The sequence below is a fragment of the Marmota marmota genome, unplaced genomic scaffold (genome assembly GCF_001458135.2).
Source record: "Marmota marmota marmota unplaced genomic scaffold, marMar, whole genome shotgun sequence".
NCBI lineage: Eukaryota > Metazoa > Chordata > Mammalia > Rodentia > Sciuridae > Marmota > Marmota marmota.
Window position 1 is genome coordinate 17,085,476 of NW_026000168.1, and position 16,256 is coordinate 17,101,731.

General features: G+C 37.5%; 1 protein-coding gene across 5 annotated transcripts in view; it reads right to left on the reverse strand.

Annotated features, from left to right (window-relative positions):
• Positions 1 to 16,256, reverse strand: part of Tmcc1 (transmembrane and coiled-coil domain family 1) — a 173,501-nt gene that overhangs the window by 96,901 nt on the left and 60,344 nt on the right. The gene's annotated exons all lie outside the window — the stretch shown is intronic.

Genomic DNA, 16,256 nt, shown 5'->3' on the forward strand with positions numbered 1-16,256 from the left:
TCTTAGGAATGAGGTGTTCCTAGGTAACTATCACTGCTATAAGATACTATCAAACTAATGAGAAAAAAGAAAAGGAAGCAGGAAAAATGTCAAAAGACTACAGACCCAGGAACACATCAATCACGAACTGAAAAGGGTATAAATCCTTAAAGTTCCAGGACTTCTGGATTAAAAATATGGCATCTGTATTCTAGTGGAAACTTACTTCTTTTTTGCCCATTAAGATAAAAGTCTCAATGCCTAAATGCAATGAATCCTGTTAAAACTCATTTTTGTATGACTATAATCCAGCCCTCGTTTAAAAAAATGGAAAACAGAAAAGATCTTCAATAAACTAAGCTGTTAGGGGAAAAAAAAATCACAATTTTAAAATCTGGTCTGTTTGGGGGAGTGTGGCGGTTTTTTGTATGAAAAAATGAGACTAAGAACAAAGGTTAAGGTGGGTGGCACAAGCATAATCCCAGTAGCTTGGGAGGCTGAGGCAGGAGGATGACAAGTTCAAGGCCAGCCTTAACAACTTAGTGAGGCCCTGTCTCAAAATAAAAAGGGGTGGGGAATGTGGCTCAGTGGTTAGGCACCACTGGATTCGGTCCCTGGTACCAAAAATAACTAATTAATTAATTAAAATAAAAAAATAAATAAAAAGGTTCAAAAATAATAGCAGGAAGCATAGAAATATATAACCTGGAGAAAAGTCAACAGTCTTGCAATCATTCTCCAGGACCCAAACAATGTCATTTTTAACAGCCTGTGACCAAAAATCCACAATGCTTTATAATTTGTGTGGGAACAGACCAGAACCATCCATGGGTTCTTAATCTTTTCTGAATCATACAGAACCCTGCTCTAGCCATGACTAAAGAGGAGGTGAAAGGCAGCCGCTGGGCAGTCTTGTCTTCACTTTTCAACATCAGTAACACTTCCTAGTAAAACTGGAAAACAGAAAAATGCTTGTCTGATATTTTGGCCCCCGATCCCAGCATATTTCCCCTACTTGTCAAATAACCTGCTTCCAAAGTGGCGTATGGTCTGTGTGTTACTGTGGGTTTGTCGGAAGTCTTTTAGGTTTATCTTCATTATCATTCTAGGAAGAAAAAAATTATTCTTTTTGAACTACCATGTTGAACCCCACACTGAAAATAATATTTATTATTTTATTAATTAAAATAATAAACATTTTTAAATAATATTAATTAAAATTAATATTTCCTGGATGTTTGGCTATACATGTATAAATGTTTTTTTTTAATTGAAGATGGACTCAATACCTTTATTTTATTTGTTTGATTTAATTTTTTTTATTTTTTTTTTTATGTGGTGCTGGGGAGCGAACCCAGTGCCCCATGCATCCCAGGCAAGCACTTTACCACTGAGCCACCATCCCGGCTCTCTAAATGTATGCTTTTTCAAAATATATAGATTATTCTGTTCTGTGATTTATTTTTTTTTTATCAAAACATAAGTGTTTTGTAACTATATATGTATAGGTAATGTATGTTTTGTATATATTACCTGTACATATATATAAAACATGAATATGAAGGCACACATATCATGAATATTTTGGATGAATACTTAGGAAATCCAAATAATCACCCTAATTTAGCTGCTTTTTTTGATTCAAAATACTTGTACCTCCCCTTGAAATAACTCAATTCTCAAAATCCTATACAAACACATTTTAAAAATAAATTAATATTAAAGTTTTATACTTTTGAAGGTCAACTAATACAATCTATACTTTTACAGAGAAGGAAACTCAAGTTCAAAGAGGTTTCAAGCTTGCCCCAAATCACTATTAGAGCTGGGACTAGTATTCAAAATGCCCAACTCTCACTACAATGCATTTCCATTACATCAGACTTCCTCCTATTTTTAATAATTTTAAATGCACTAAGAATGCTATTTAAGACAATCATGGAATGTTTTTGGTAAACTGAATAATCATTCCTTTTTTAAAAAATTTTTTGTAGTTGGACCGAATGCCTTTATTTCATTTGTTAATTTTTATGTGGTGCTGAGGTTAGAACCCTGTGCCTCACACATGCTAGGCAAGCACTTTGCCACTGAGCTACAGCTCCAACCCTAATCATTCCATTTTTAAAGATTAAACTTTTACACATTCAGTTATGAGTGAGTTTACTACCATTTAAGACAAGTTAGTTTCTTTCCACCTGAAATAATACAATTGAAGGTCCCTCTCTTATCTTTTTGGTGCCCAGTCATGAAACAAAGTTATCTTAAATAAATTTTATTGATCAAACACCACTGTAGGTTTTGACCAGCTTCCTGTTATAATCTAGAAGATGTAACTGTGCAGTAGCAACTCTAATTAATCATTAAAATTATAAGAACTTCATAGCCTTTTGATTATGCAATACACTGTCACTTCAGAACAAGCGTTTAGGATACCAGACAAGGGCAGGTATGGAATGAAGCACCCCCTTTCATGACAGAGGTCACAGCCTAGAAAGGAAACAGAAAATTTAAGCTGTCACACAACACATAAATGGTATACTAGCAGTGATAATTGGTAGGGAAGGCCAGGTGTGGTAGGGCACACTGGTATTCCCAGTGACTGGGGAAGCTGAGGCAAGACGGTTAAAAGTTGTAGGCCAGCCTCAGCAACCTAGCAAGGCCCTAACTCAAAATAAAAAATGAAAAGGACTGGGGATGTGGCTCAGTGGTAAAGCACCCCTGGACGGATTCCTCCATACCTCCCTCCCCAAAACTTAGTGGGGTCATTTATAGCACAAGGAAGGAAAGATGAATGTTGTTTGGAACAGCAGAAGTCTTAGAGTCTTTAAATTTAGGTAGGAATTCTGCGAGGTAAGAAAGAGCGAGACCGTTATGGGCAGTGGAGAAACACAAGTCAAACCACAGAGGTGTGAAAGGACCGGTCAGTAGAAAGTCCTTCCACACTAACAAGGCAGCGTGTCCTGGTTATAGGATGGGAATGTAAACACTAACAACATTCAGTTATTTTTCCTTTCAAAACTGCACACATTTGTAAACTGCCTTTCTACAAACTGCCCAGATGGAAACAGGTCACCATTAACAATTATGAATGGGACAGGCTCCCTCATTCAGAAATTATGTTTTCATTAGAGTCCACCCTTAAAGCAAGGAAGAACAACTATTTCCAAAAAGAAGACTCAATAATTCTGTCAACTTTAGGGTTCCCTGTGGTGATTCAGGCCCCCTTAAATGGTAGATTTTTATTTTACAAAAACTGATTTCTTTTGGCAATCCCACAATAGGTAACATACATATAACATTTTATCAACTTGGAATTTAATTAATTTAGGTAATTATTTACCAAAGCTCAAGCAACTTTCAATACAAATAGCCCTGAAAGTAATGTCCTTAATATTAAGTAGTAAGAAGTTAAAAGAAGTTGATGATCAAAAGGTTTGAGAACCTAACAGTATTTAATTCCACAACCAATTTCAATGGTTGATTTAAAGAGCAACCAAACTCGCCAAAGTCTTCACCTTGGTGATCTGGATGTGGCTCTTCCAAGTACACTAAATTGTCTGTTTCCTTTCATAAAAGTAATGAGGTGGGCTCTCTATTTGTCTCTCCCTCACACTCAAGGTACACATTACCTTCAGCAAATGCACGGAAGGAAGCAATAGTGGGTGAGGGAGACTCATAAGGCTCTTTCTTCCAGTTCCTCTGCATCCAGGTGACTCACTCACTGAACAAGGTCCTTGCCTAGCCAGCCTATAAAGGTGCTTTTCAGAGCTGGAATAGCCACATCCCCCTGTGATTCATCTCTCATGAAGGTTTTATGGTCAAGGTATTAATTTTCTAAATACACCCTTCCTTTAAACCCATTTTCTCTTATTAGATTCTCTATGAAGACCATTTCTTGAAATTACGTAAATGCACATCTTAAAGAGTTCATCAATGAATCTGTTCGCGCGCGCTTGTGTATATATGTACAAACAAATGCTTCTTTTGCTCATCATCTTTGCAATCCACATATTGTAAATAAGTTGTTACTGCTATGTAATATCACTGTGGATGAATATTTCATTCAGTAAATGAAACGAACTCACACGGACATACAAATCCACTGCTAGGTACACACATACGTACTGCTATACATAAACAAACGTGTGAAGATATAGAACATTTATTTCCATATGAAAATACAGAATACCTCCAGTTCCAGAGAGTTCCTAAACTTCTTACTGCTCTCCTGTCCCCTAAAGGTAACCACATACTTAAAATTCACAAAGAACCTCTTGTGTCTGACTCCTTTTACACATCTTATCTTTGCCCAGGCCGACCTCAAAATTGCAATCCTCCCACCTCAGCCTCTGGAGCTGCTGGATTACAGGCAAACACACTAAGCCTGGCTCTTCGGTTGTCTTTTTAAGAAGTTTCTTAGAACTTTACTTTGTACTCTCAGACAAAGCTCTTTCTCAGATCTTTTAAAGTCAGTTCTGTTCCTCTTCTCATTTCCTCTATATATTCTTCCATGTATTTATGGAATGCTACTCTCCTTGACTATTAGCATTGTTCTCCACGTAAATTTATTTATTTATTTATTTATTTATTTATTTATTTTTTTAGAGAGAGAGAGAGAGAGAGAGAGAGAGAGAGAGAGAATTTATTTATTTATTTTTTAGTTTTTGGCGGACACAACATCTTTGTTTGTATGTGGTGCTGAGGATCGAACCCGGGCCGCACGCATGCCAGGCGAGCGTGCTACCGCTTGAGCCACATTCCCAGCCCCTCCACGTAAATTTAGTACATTGCTACTTCACCTTTCAGCATGACTAACCATTCATTCCATTAGTGTTTACTATGTGCCTACTGAGTTCCCGATGACTGACATGATCATTGTTTACTGTGTGGCAAAGAACAGCAGGATTATATGTATGAAATATTTAACAACTATCAAATCCAGGCCCTAAATATATCTACAGGGAGTTCAAGAGCTGGTCTCCACTTTCTTGCAATAGACACTTCCCACTACCTTTGACCTAAACTCCAAAACCTCAGCTCAGGTGTCTGTTCCTTCTCTATCAGCCTCACCAACACCTTTCCTGACTTGACCCATCGATTCTCTCTTACTACACTCTGTTGTAATTTGCTGCCTACATCTGATCATCAGAATTGTAGGTTCCTTTGGGACAGAAACCTAGCACAATCAAACTGGCATATTTTATTTTATTGGTGCTGCGGATTGAACCCAGAGCCTTGTGCATGCAAGGCAAGCGCTCTACCAACCGAGCTAAATCCTCAGCCCAAATTGGTGTATTTAAATGAATGGCTTAATAATACAAAGAAGTGTTCAAAGGTTCTATACAACTTAAACAATTTCTGACACCCTGAATTTCTTTCTCTCTCCCTCATCCACCTCCCCTTATTTGCAAAATTTGTTCCACTTGCTCTTCTTTTCCATTGCAAGGATTAATTTTATTAGCTTTTTGTCATTTATTTCCCATTTGTAAATGATTCTTTATCATTTAACACTTTCCAGTAAGATATGCTCCTTATAAGAATTAAGAGAATACACTGATTATAAATAAGATTAAATTTATTCATAATAATCATGTAGAAATAACCACCACTAGAATTTTCATAAATTTCCATTTGGGCTTTTGTGTTTAGTTTTAATCATATAAATAAATTATAAAAGTTAGTTACTATAACCACTGTTATCAAAATATCCTTTGTTTACTATGAATTTGTATAATTGTATATGCATAAAATTATAGGGTATTATTTGTAGGTGAGTTTGATTTGTTTTATAAACCAACTAAAGTCAATATACTATCTGCAACCTCATTTGTAAGAGGGGTAGAGTTTGCAGAAATATTGGTCACAGGACACAAAATTTCAGTTAAATAAGAGAAATTAAGTTCAAGGGATCTGTTATACAACATGGTAACTAAAAATTAATAAACACTGTATCGTTGCATTACTAAAAATACTAGCAGTAAATTTTAAATGTTCTTACAAAAATGATAACTATTTGAGGATTCACTTTAGCCACTCCATAATGTCTATTTTGCATCATGATGTACAAGATAAATATGTACAATGCTGTCAATTAAATTATAAAATGCTTAAACCATAAAATTTCAATTATTTAAAATTTTTCTTTCAACACATACGTAGTCTACACTATTTGCTTTACATACATATTTTTAAAATGCTGCAAAGTATTTCGTGGTGTAGGCAGAATAGTTTATGTAGCCACTCTCTTGATGAGCTTTAGATTATTTCCACATTTCTGCTAATAGAAACAGCACTGCCTGTGCATGCTTGCTTTGCATGGGTGAGTCTTTCTCCAGGGTAGATACTAAGATAGGATCCACAATCAAGGTCCAGTCCAGATTCATTTTCTCTAGCAGCAAGCCCAACCTCTTCAGCTCCTTGTCATTTCTGTTACTTAACTCGCAACACAGTCTCTGGAAACCTGATCCATGTGCAGTGAGTTCTTGTGCTACTGCATTTGCTACATAACCCCAACTATTCAGGAAGCTGGACCACAAGTTATGCCTGGACAACTTACCAAGACCTCACTCAAAAGAAACAAAAATTAAAAAGAACTGGTGGTGTAGCTCAGTGATGGAGCACTTGTCTAGCATGCAGAAGGCCCTGGGTTCAATCCCCAGCTGCACCCATGGGTGCGCACGCACGGCACTTTGAAGGACTGCCTTTTTTTTTTCTTATCTCAATTGCACAGTGACTTACACATACCAGACATTCAATAAATATGTGTAGAATGCTGGGAAATCCTTAAAAGAAAATAGTCTTGTCTTATAGAATTAATGTTACTATTTCCTTATTTCTTTACCCCAATGGAAAAGATTCTATCAACAAAGCTGGGATATCAATGCTTTAGATTTAGTTTCGTTTGTATATAAAGTACAAAATCAAATGCCATACTCAAGTTCAAAGTATTGATTCTCTTTTACTTACAAATATTATACAAGGAAATAAATTATCTTTCCAGATATGGTGGCACATGCCTGTAATCCCAGCCATTCAGCAGGCTGAGGCAGGAGGATCTTGAGTTCAAAGCCAGCCTCAGCAACAGTGAGGCCCTAAGCAACTCAGTGAGACCCTGTCTCAGAATAAAAGACAAAATAGAGCTGGGGATGTGGCTCAGTGGTTATGTGCCCGAGTTCAATCCCTGGAACTCACCCCGCAAAAAATAAAGAAAGAAATAAGTTATCTGGCAAAATTTTGTGCTTTAAAAAGTTCTGTGAGGTAGAGTGAGAGATGGTGACTAGGAAGCTATAGCTACAGGCCCTCCTTCCTCTAGAGAGGGGAGCTCAAAACAAAATACAGACGACAGAATCAGCTAGGACACGCAGACCACTGTGAAACCAAGATGGTATCCAAGCCAAAAGAACAGGGAAATGCATGGCATTTGGTGTGGCTGTTCATACCTCCCTCAACACAACACAGCACTGAACCACCGCCCAATGGGATCAGAACACACTATCCCAACTCGCCACAGTGGCATTTCAGAAAACCACCAAACCACCAAGCAGGAAGACCTCTCCAACCTCCTTCCACCCTTCTCCACTGAAGCTGGTCTTAAAACCTAAGGATTCTCCTGACCTTCCACTGAAGCACGTCCTAAAACCCAACGTGAATCCCCATACATTATATAAGAAACACCCTTCTCTCTGAAGATGAAGGGTCCCAGAATGAATCTCAAGAAACAGGTCTTGCTGAGCTTCCTCTAGTTTATCACTCTTACATCATACTCTCTCAATCTTATTTCTCTACAACTAGCAATTTCTTAATAAAAACCAAGTAAAAAATACACAAGCTGAATCATTTTCTATGGGTTTTCATTTCCTTATGAGGGTCCCCATGTCAGATAAAACTTACATTAAATAAATCTGCATGCTTTTCTCTTATTATTCCACTTTTTCCTCTTATTACTGACCTCAAGTGGGTAGAGAAAAAGACATTTTTCCTCCCCTGCTTCACTGTACCAGGGCCACTTCCTTGACATGTGAATAGCTCACCTGAGGCATCAAGTGAAACAAACCAATCACAACAAGACCGACTGTGGTTCCTTGCATTTGAGGTATCTAAAGTAGGCAGTCAGAGAAAGGTGAATGGTAGTTAGCATGGGCTGGAGGAGAGGGTAAGGGGGAGTTTTATGATTACTTTAGAGTTTCAGATTTGAAGGTGAAAAAGTTCTGGAGATCTGTTTTACAATAATGTGAATACACTTAACATTACAACACTGGACACTTAATGTTTATGATGGTTAAGTTTTATGTTAAATGTTTTTTATGAGAGTAAAAAAGGGATATTCAACGCATGTCTGTCCATTTTCAGGTACGCTCCATGACTTGCACTTTAAATTTTGTTTCCCTAACTGTCTCTCTTATTCTTGCACTTGGACATGGAGTTCAACAAGTTGGGATTTTGTTTGTTTGTTTTGTACCAGGATTGAACTCAAGGACGCTTAACCATTGAGCCAAATCCCTAGTTCCATTTTATTTTTTGAGACAGGGCCTCACTAAATTGCAGAGGCTGGCTTTGAACTTGCAGTCCTCCTACCTCAGCCTTCCAAGCTGCTAGGATTACAGGTGTGCACCACCATGCCCGAGTCAACAACAGATCTTTTTCAGCAGGGTGTGGTGGCACACACTTGGGAAGCTGAGACAGGAAGATCTCCAAGTCAAAGCCAGCCAGGGTAAACTTAGCAAGACTCTCTCTCAAAGTCAAATAAAAAAGGCCAGGGATATAGTTCAGTTGTAGAGTGCTTGCCCAGCAAGTAGAAGGATCTGGATTCAATCCCCCATCCTGCAACAACAATAGATCTTTTCCCAGAAAAATAATCTTCTCTAAGTAGTAATTGGGCGTTTTATCTACAAAGATGTGCAGAGTTTTGACACAGCAATGCAGAGCTTTATAGATTCAGGGGAAAAAAAAAAAGACTTATTGTCAAGAACTCTCATAAACAAACTAAAACCTACTCCTTTCTGATTTGTTCTTTGCAATATCTTAGTCCTTTTAGTCACATAATGTTAAAAATGATTCTTTAAAAACAATCAACTTCTTAGTCTCCATCTAAATTCCATTTCGCATACTTGGCATTTTAAAAAGGATTAAGAATTTCATTTTTTAAAAACCTACAACATTAAGTGAGATGACTCTGTCTGGGATTCTTCTCTCAGGGGGTTCCCTTCGCAATCGTTTGCAACCCCCAGAGCATGGTGAGAGCACACTGAACATGAGCATCACCGTAGTCGGAAAGACAAAGGAAAGGGCTCTGCAGGTAGAAGGCATGGTGGGGAAATGAGCAAGCAGCAGCCAATTCGTACCCACACTACAGTCCTGAGGTCGGGACTTAGAGGTACCAGGGCTGCTTTAAAAGCAGGGCCCTGAGGTGGGCCTGGAAACAGGAGGACTGGCCAAAAGAATTTATAATGAACAGTTAGACCAACAGATCATTCTCCTAACACATGACGGTGAGCTTCCACTTTTTTAAAAATCTAGTTGGACTGAAACAATAAACCAGAAGGACTTGAGACCAGGCTGGGATGAGGGATCATTCTGAGGAGCTGTAGGATTAAACCAATAGACGGAAATTGCAGTCCTTTTCCCCTGGTCTCTAGAACAGCCAGCCAGGCTTATCACCCCAACGCCATCCACCCAAAGGCAAGGGTCTCAACAATTTCTCTAGAAAAATCGACTATAGAGAAAAAAACCCCGCAAATACTGATAATTGGGAGGCCCTGCAACAAACTGGGCTCTTTGTAATGCTCTTCAGTAAAATCTATCAACCTATATAAGCCCTCACAAAGAGAATTCCCCACCATGTTAATGTTGCTCAAATGTGAGGAGAAAGTTAGGGTTAACCAGATATCTCAGAAAAGTCCCTAACATAAAAAAAAGAGACTAACACCTCCAGAGGGGGCAGAAAAAGAAAGAAGAGACAAACACATAAGAAAGCAAAAGAAAACAGCCTCAGAGACAAAAGAAAACAAACCCATAAAATAACAAGATGCTGCTGCAAAAAATAAGCAGATAACAACAAGAAGAAAAATCACTCAGGAAATTTAAAATGATTGCAGAAATATTTAGTAAAAGTACTGGAAAATAAGTTTTATGGGAAGTCTCAGAAATTAAAACAGAAAACAAAATTTTCTTGAAAAAAAAAACACTAAAGGATAAGTCAGGGGCATAACCTCTGACAGTCAAAAAGAGAAAAGAAATATAGGTGTAGGAAGGAATTAAATAAACAATATAAACAAACTATAGCTATGTGCAATGACATGGATCAGTCTTAGGAACATTTCTTTGCATAAAAAGCAAACCCTAAAATACTATATTAACTATAAGACCATTTTACAAAGCCCCCAAACAGGCATAACTGAACAATAGTTTGTTTAGTGCCCAACACATATGTAATTAATTCTTCTTTTTTTCAAAGTCAGGGTCATGAAACACAAAGTTTAGACAGTAGGAAAATCACAAATGCAGCAGAGTGGTGCCGTCAGCAATGTTCCCATTCTTAGGTTGTGTGGCAGCTCACAGGTAGTTCATTACTGGGTCATGGCTTACACACATTCATTTTTATGTGAACAAAATATTACATAATAAAACATTTAAAATATGGAATCACAAACACTAACAAGGAAGTTTTCTAAAACAAATGTTTCCAGATCAAAAGAGACCTGCAAGTTCCTAGCCTCACAAATGCCCCGAAGACCCACAAGGAGGTACATCATTATAAAACCTCAGGACAATAGAGGAAGACTTTTTAAATTCCAGGGAGTAAAAGAGGCGATACTAAGAGGATCAAGGATGAGAAAAGCAGCAGATTTTTCAACAACAATCCCAGATGCAGGGATGATTCACAGGCACATAGAATGTTTCACACTATTAATGTTTCCTACTATTGAAAAGGAAATATAATTTTTGAATTCTTGGTTTCAACAATTCACTCAGAGACTGAGGACAAGGCTGCGGATCTGAGACATTCATTTCTTACTGTCATTTGTTCCTATAGTCTAAGCCTTGTCAATAGTCTAAGGTCACAATTCAGTCTTCCTTTGTCAGAAGGCTTTTCAGTGCTTCCAGCTGTGGTTTTAAAATGGTGCTAGGACAATACAGAATTGTGAAGCCAGAGACAGTGAATGACACAGACACAAACTGACAGAAAGGAAAAAAATCACCAGGGAATAAATCTTAAAGGAAGGAGAAAAAGATAGTACTTAATAAAAAATACATGCTTAAAATATTCAAAATTATACAAAAAGAATGGCTTTTGACATGTTCTACAATGAACATCAAAGCCTTTTACAGGTGCATCATTATAAAACCTCAGGCCAGGTTCAAGGATATTTAATTCTTTATTTTTTTAACCTCATTTTTAAATAAATCCCACCAAAACAGTAAAAAAAAAAAAAAAAAAATGAATGCTATGCATTAAAGACAGATGTGAAAAAGGGTTATACTTAAATAACCCTAAATATACTAAATAAATCAATAAAATAAAAATGAGAATTTTTATTTTATTGATTTATTTAGTAAAACACTAGCAATACAAATACTCATAGTAATGAAAAATTAAAAATCCAGATCTCTGTGCGTTAATACAACAGAAGGCATATAGAATCATAATCAAAAAATAAGGGACACACATCATAACTAAGATATCGATCCACAGTAGGTAATTTATACCCTGGCCTACATATGTAGCTGAGCTATAATCTGATCATAAAACCTCACTTCCTGTTCTCACCAAGCTGACAAGTTCCCCCTTCACTTTAGAGGAACTTCAGTTCCCCCTGGGCTTTATGCCCTCCAGGCCAACACTCTCCATTTCACAAGAGTTAATTCTGCCTGGCATAACAAATGATGTAAGACAGCCCATGACACACAGGGAATATGGAAAATGGAAGGAAGTTTATTAAAGATATGATCTGTCAAAAAAAAAGAAAGAAAGAAAGAAAGAAAGAAACGGTTTGTCATAAAGAATCACATTGACAATAACAAAGTTGGGTAGTTTTTTCCAGTTTTGGGGGGGTTTGTTTCTGTTTGCATCATTATAAAGGACAATAGGTTCCAAGGAATACAAAACCTTGGGTCTTGCTCTTTGGTCTAGAACCATCTACAATTGTTAAAAGCATACTGTTGGAAAGGTTTGTTTTAATATTTTTAGTTGTAGATGGACAATACCTTTATTTCATTTATTTATCTTTCTGTGGTGCTGAGGATCAAACCCAGTGCCTCACACACGCAAGGCAAGCGCTCTACGCTGAGCTCCAGTCCCAGCCCAACTGTTGGAAAGTTTTAAGACAAAAACAAGCTTCCCTTTCCCTAAGGGTCTAGCCAACACCTTGCTCAGAGCGTCAAGGGAGGTCGTCTTCAGTAACTCTGATGCACTACTCCACTGTGATGCTTCTTATAGAAATGCTCAGAAGTAGATTAGAATCAGGACTCTTTTTTCCCCCACTTTTAGGCAGTTCATTTTGAACAGTACCCACCCTTTGTAACTGGCGTATTATAACTGTACGTAACAGTGGCAATCATCATGCCACATTTGTGTGTGCCCATAATTTGATCCATCTCATTCCATTCCCTCCTCTAATCTACTTGCTCTATTCCACTAACTGCTTCTACTTTATTCATTCTTTTTAAAAAATATTTTTAGTCATCAACGGATACAATACCTTTATTTTATTTACTTATTTTCACATGGCGCTGAGGGTTGAGCCAGGGCTTCATGCATACTGGGCACATGCTCTGCCACTGAGCCCCAGCCCAGCTCTATTTTATGATCACTGCAGTGCTGCAGAGATGGCGATCTTCTTAACAAACCTTCTAAAGGAAGGACGACCTATCCATTAAAAAAAGAAAATCTCAAGTTTTGTTGATTCTTAAGGATCTGATACTCTGATATCACTGATGCAGAAGAGCTTCATGTCTCTGTGTTAATAATAAGAAAGAACAGGGCATTACCTAAACCAGCAAAGAGGAAACACACCAACGGAGAAACTCCAGCCAGTCCTCTACAGCACGGAAGGGCGCACCCAAGGCTCGTGGCAGTCCTCTGCTGGTGCCTGGAGTCTCCTTTTAAGAGCCCCACTTCCAGAACTTACCCTGGAAACCTATACATTTGTAACTGGTTCACCTGGCCTGCCGGGTTTCACAAAATAACTGCCCATGGGTGGCGGGGGAGGGGCAAGAAAAACAAAAAAAGAAGGTGGGGAGGAGTGTGCTCAAGTTTTTGTTTTTAAGGTGATAACAATTTGAGCTTAAAAATATGAACTGCAGATTATTCTTAATGAAACAGTACCTGCGTGTGTTAGACAGAACTTATTTATATATCATCTGGGATGCCATACACTGCAATCATCCATTCTAAATCTGCTCCTGAGTCTCCCTCCCTCCATGCATCATGAGGCAGGTTAAGTGACAAAGGCCGATGCTGGACTGTACTTATGTATTTATCATCCTACGTGGTCAGGCTGTATGTTTGTAAGAAGCATTAAAACTTTTTCCTATGTAGAGATGGCTTGAAGATCTGAGGCCATCAAATTTCTAAACAAGACAACAGGAGTTCTGAGCAGGTCTGAATGAAGAAGTCAATTTCCCAGCACACTCCTGAGCCAGATCTTCATCCACAGCCTGACTCTCCAACAGTGTGTGAATCCCACAGTTTTTCACAGAATCTCAAAGGAATCTGGCTTAGTCCAACTCTGAGTTGTGGCTGTGTGGCTCCCTGGCCTCTGCTTGCTGATCTTTCAGCTGGTAACCTCTCCAGTGCAGATCACCTCAACTTAAACAGTCCTGATGTAAAATCTGTTCTTGTATTACTGTCACATCCTAAGTCAAACATAAATGATTTTTATATTATCCAAAAATTCCTCAGGGAGAAGCTACTCCTTTTATCTTGGTCTAAATACACACCCAAGAGTATATTGTAAGACAATCAATGGGTTACAGGAAAAAACATTACAATTTCCATTTATATTTTTTTATTTCTATTTCTGTGTTATGTGATGTACATAGTATGCAGGAACATGTATAATTTATAACTAAACAGACACATCAGAGACATGCTTAAAGAGGCAGATAAAAAATATAATTTAGAAGCCATTAGTTTAAATAAATAGATAATGCCCTTTCCTTTATGTTTTGGAATATCAGGTCACAGGGGTCACATATATGACTACGGATCCTCGGTAAATATTAAATACTCATAATCAGTGCACCATCCACCATGCACAAGTAACCATTTAGCATGAAAAATAAATGGCACTCATATAATCTTCCAAAATGTCAAAATAATAAAACTATTTTCTTGATAAAAGTTCACAGCAACTTAGAGCAACAGATTACTCTGCTTTCCTTTAAGCTTACACTGTACGACGAGGCTTTTGATAATCTATAATCATGTGCACACACATCCCTACCCAGAGGACAGAGACTTGTGAAGAGATCTTTCATTATCCCTCTAAACCAAGAATTAAACCTGCTTTGATTGGATTTATCTACATTTAAAGGTCTAAGCTGGATTCCTCAGAATATTACGCACTGGAAATGAAAAGAAGATACAGTCCATTTCAATTAATATTTAAAATATAATATTTTTACCTAGAATTAGCTTTTCAAGATATTAACATTTAGGTCATATCAAAAATTCTGTCCTAGGGGCTGGGGTTGAAGCTCAGTGGCAGAATGCTTGCATGGCATGTGTGAGGCTCTGGGTTTGATCCTCAGCACCACATATAAATAAATAAATAAAGGTCAATCAAAAAAAAAAATATATATATATATATAATTCTGTCCAAATGCTTTAACAAGGATACAGGAAATGCTTAGAGTTTTTAAAGAAAATACTCATGTTGTCATAAGTCATATTCTAAAAAGAAAGCAAAGAATGGAAGAATGAGCCAGTGTGGAGGCACATGCCTATAATCTCAACGACTTGTGAGTCCCTAAGCAACTTAGTGAGACCCTGTCTCAAAATAAAAAATAGAACATGCTGAGGATGCAGCTTGGTGGTAAAGCACTTCTAGGGTTGATCCTCAGGACAAAAAAAAAAAAAAAAAATTGAAGAATAAAAAGCTTTGGAAAGCTGCCATATCTAGAATCTTTAAAAAGTAAACACACTTAAATCAGGTTTCCAAGGCAAACTGTCAACTTTCTACTACTTAAGAACCCAAACAACTTACTGAAAGCTTTCAAGTTATTTACTAACTTCGAAGTTCTGGATTTAGACCAACATACTCTGGTCTCATACTCTGGTTAGTAATTAAAAACAAGATTTTTTGTGATCATATTAAGATTAACCAATAAAACTGCTTTGTTTCATTTTTTTTAAAGAAATTGCTTTTAAAGTAACACTGCAGAACTACTGGCAAGTTCATCACAGAACACTCTCAGCAGTACCAGAATGTACCAGCAGAGGGCCTGCAGAATTCATAATTACTGAAGTTTCTTAAAAACAGCTTTCCCAAGTTCCAGGGAACCAACAACTGATCAAGGCTCTAGCTCAAAAATTAAATACGGGAATTTCCATATAAAAAAATTCATCCCCATAATTCATCCATTAAAAAAAAACCAATATTCAAATGTCAAAACTTTCAACTCTACGTTGTAGGATCAAATTCTTTCTAAGAAGGAAGTGCCAGTTCTTTAGAACACTATTTTTTTGAAAAATCTGTATGAACTTTTTAAAGATCAGGAAACCATCAGCTCTCAAAGTATAATGGGGAAGCAATATTTACTATTATTATCCTAAAAGAAATAAATTCTAAGAATAATTCTTCCTTTGAGGCTCCTGGAGACTGTCATCCACACTGTGACTTTGTGAGAGGCTGCAGTTTCTATTGAGTTGGGGAAGAGCAAAGGATGATGGGAGGGAGAGGAAAGGGCAGAGAGAGAGAAGAAAAAAAAAGAGGGGGGGGGGAGGAAGGAGGTGAAGGAGAGAAAAAGGAGAAAAAAGAAACTTCCTTGATTTTTAGAGATCATAAATAAAGACAAATTTTTGATGGTAAAAAAGGAGCAGTAATTAAAAAGCAAAAGCACCTGATTGGCTTCTTAAAAAGAGGCACACAGTTCTTTAGAGTCATGGCTCAGCTCAGCTTCTGTTACCCTTGCACCCAGATCTGGCCAACGCATTCTGTGTCAGACACCACAGTTTAAGAATAATGAAGGGCTGGGCGAGTTGACAGATGAATATAACCAAGCACTCAAAATTGTGATGTGAAATGACTTCCCAGCATTCACTGAAGCAGCACATT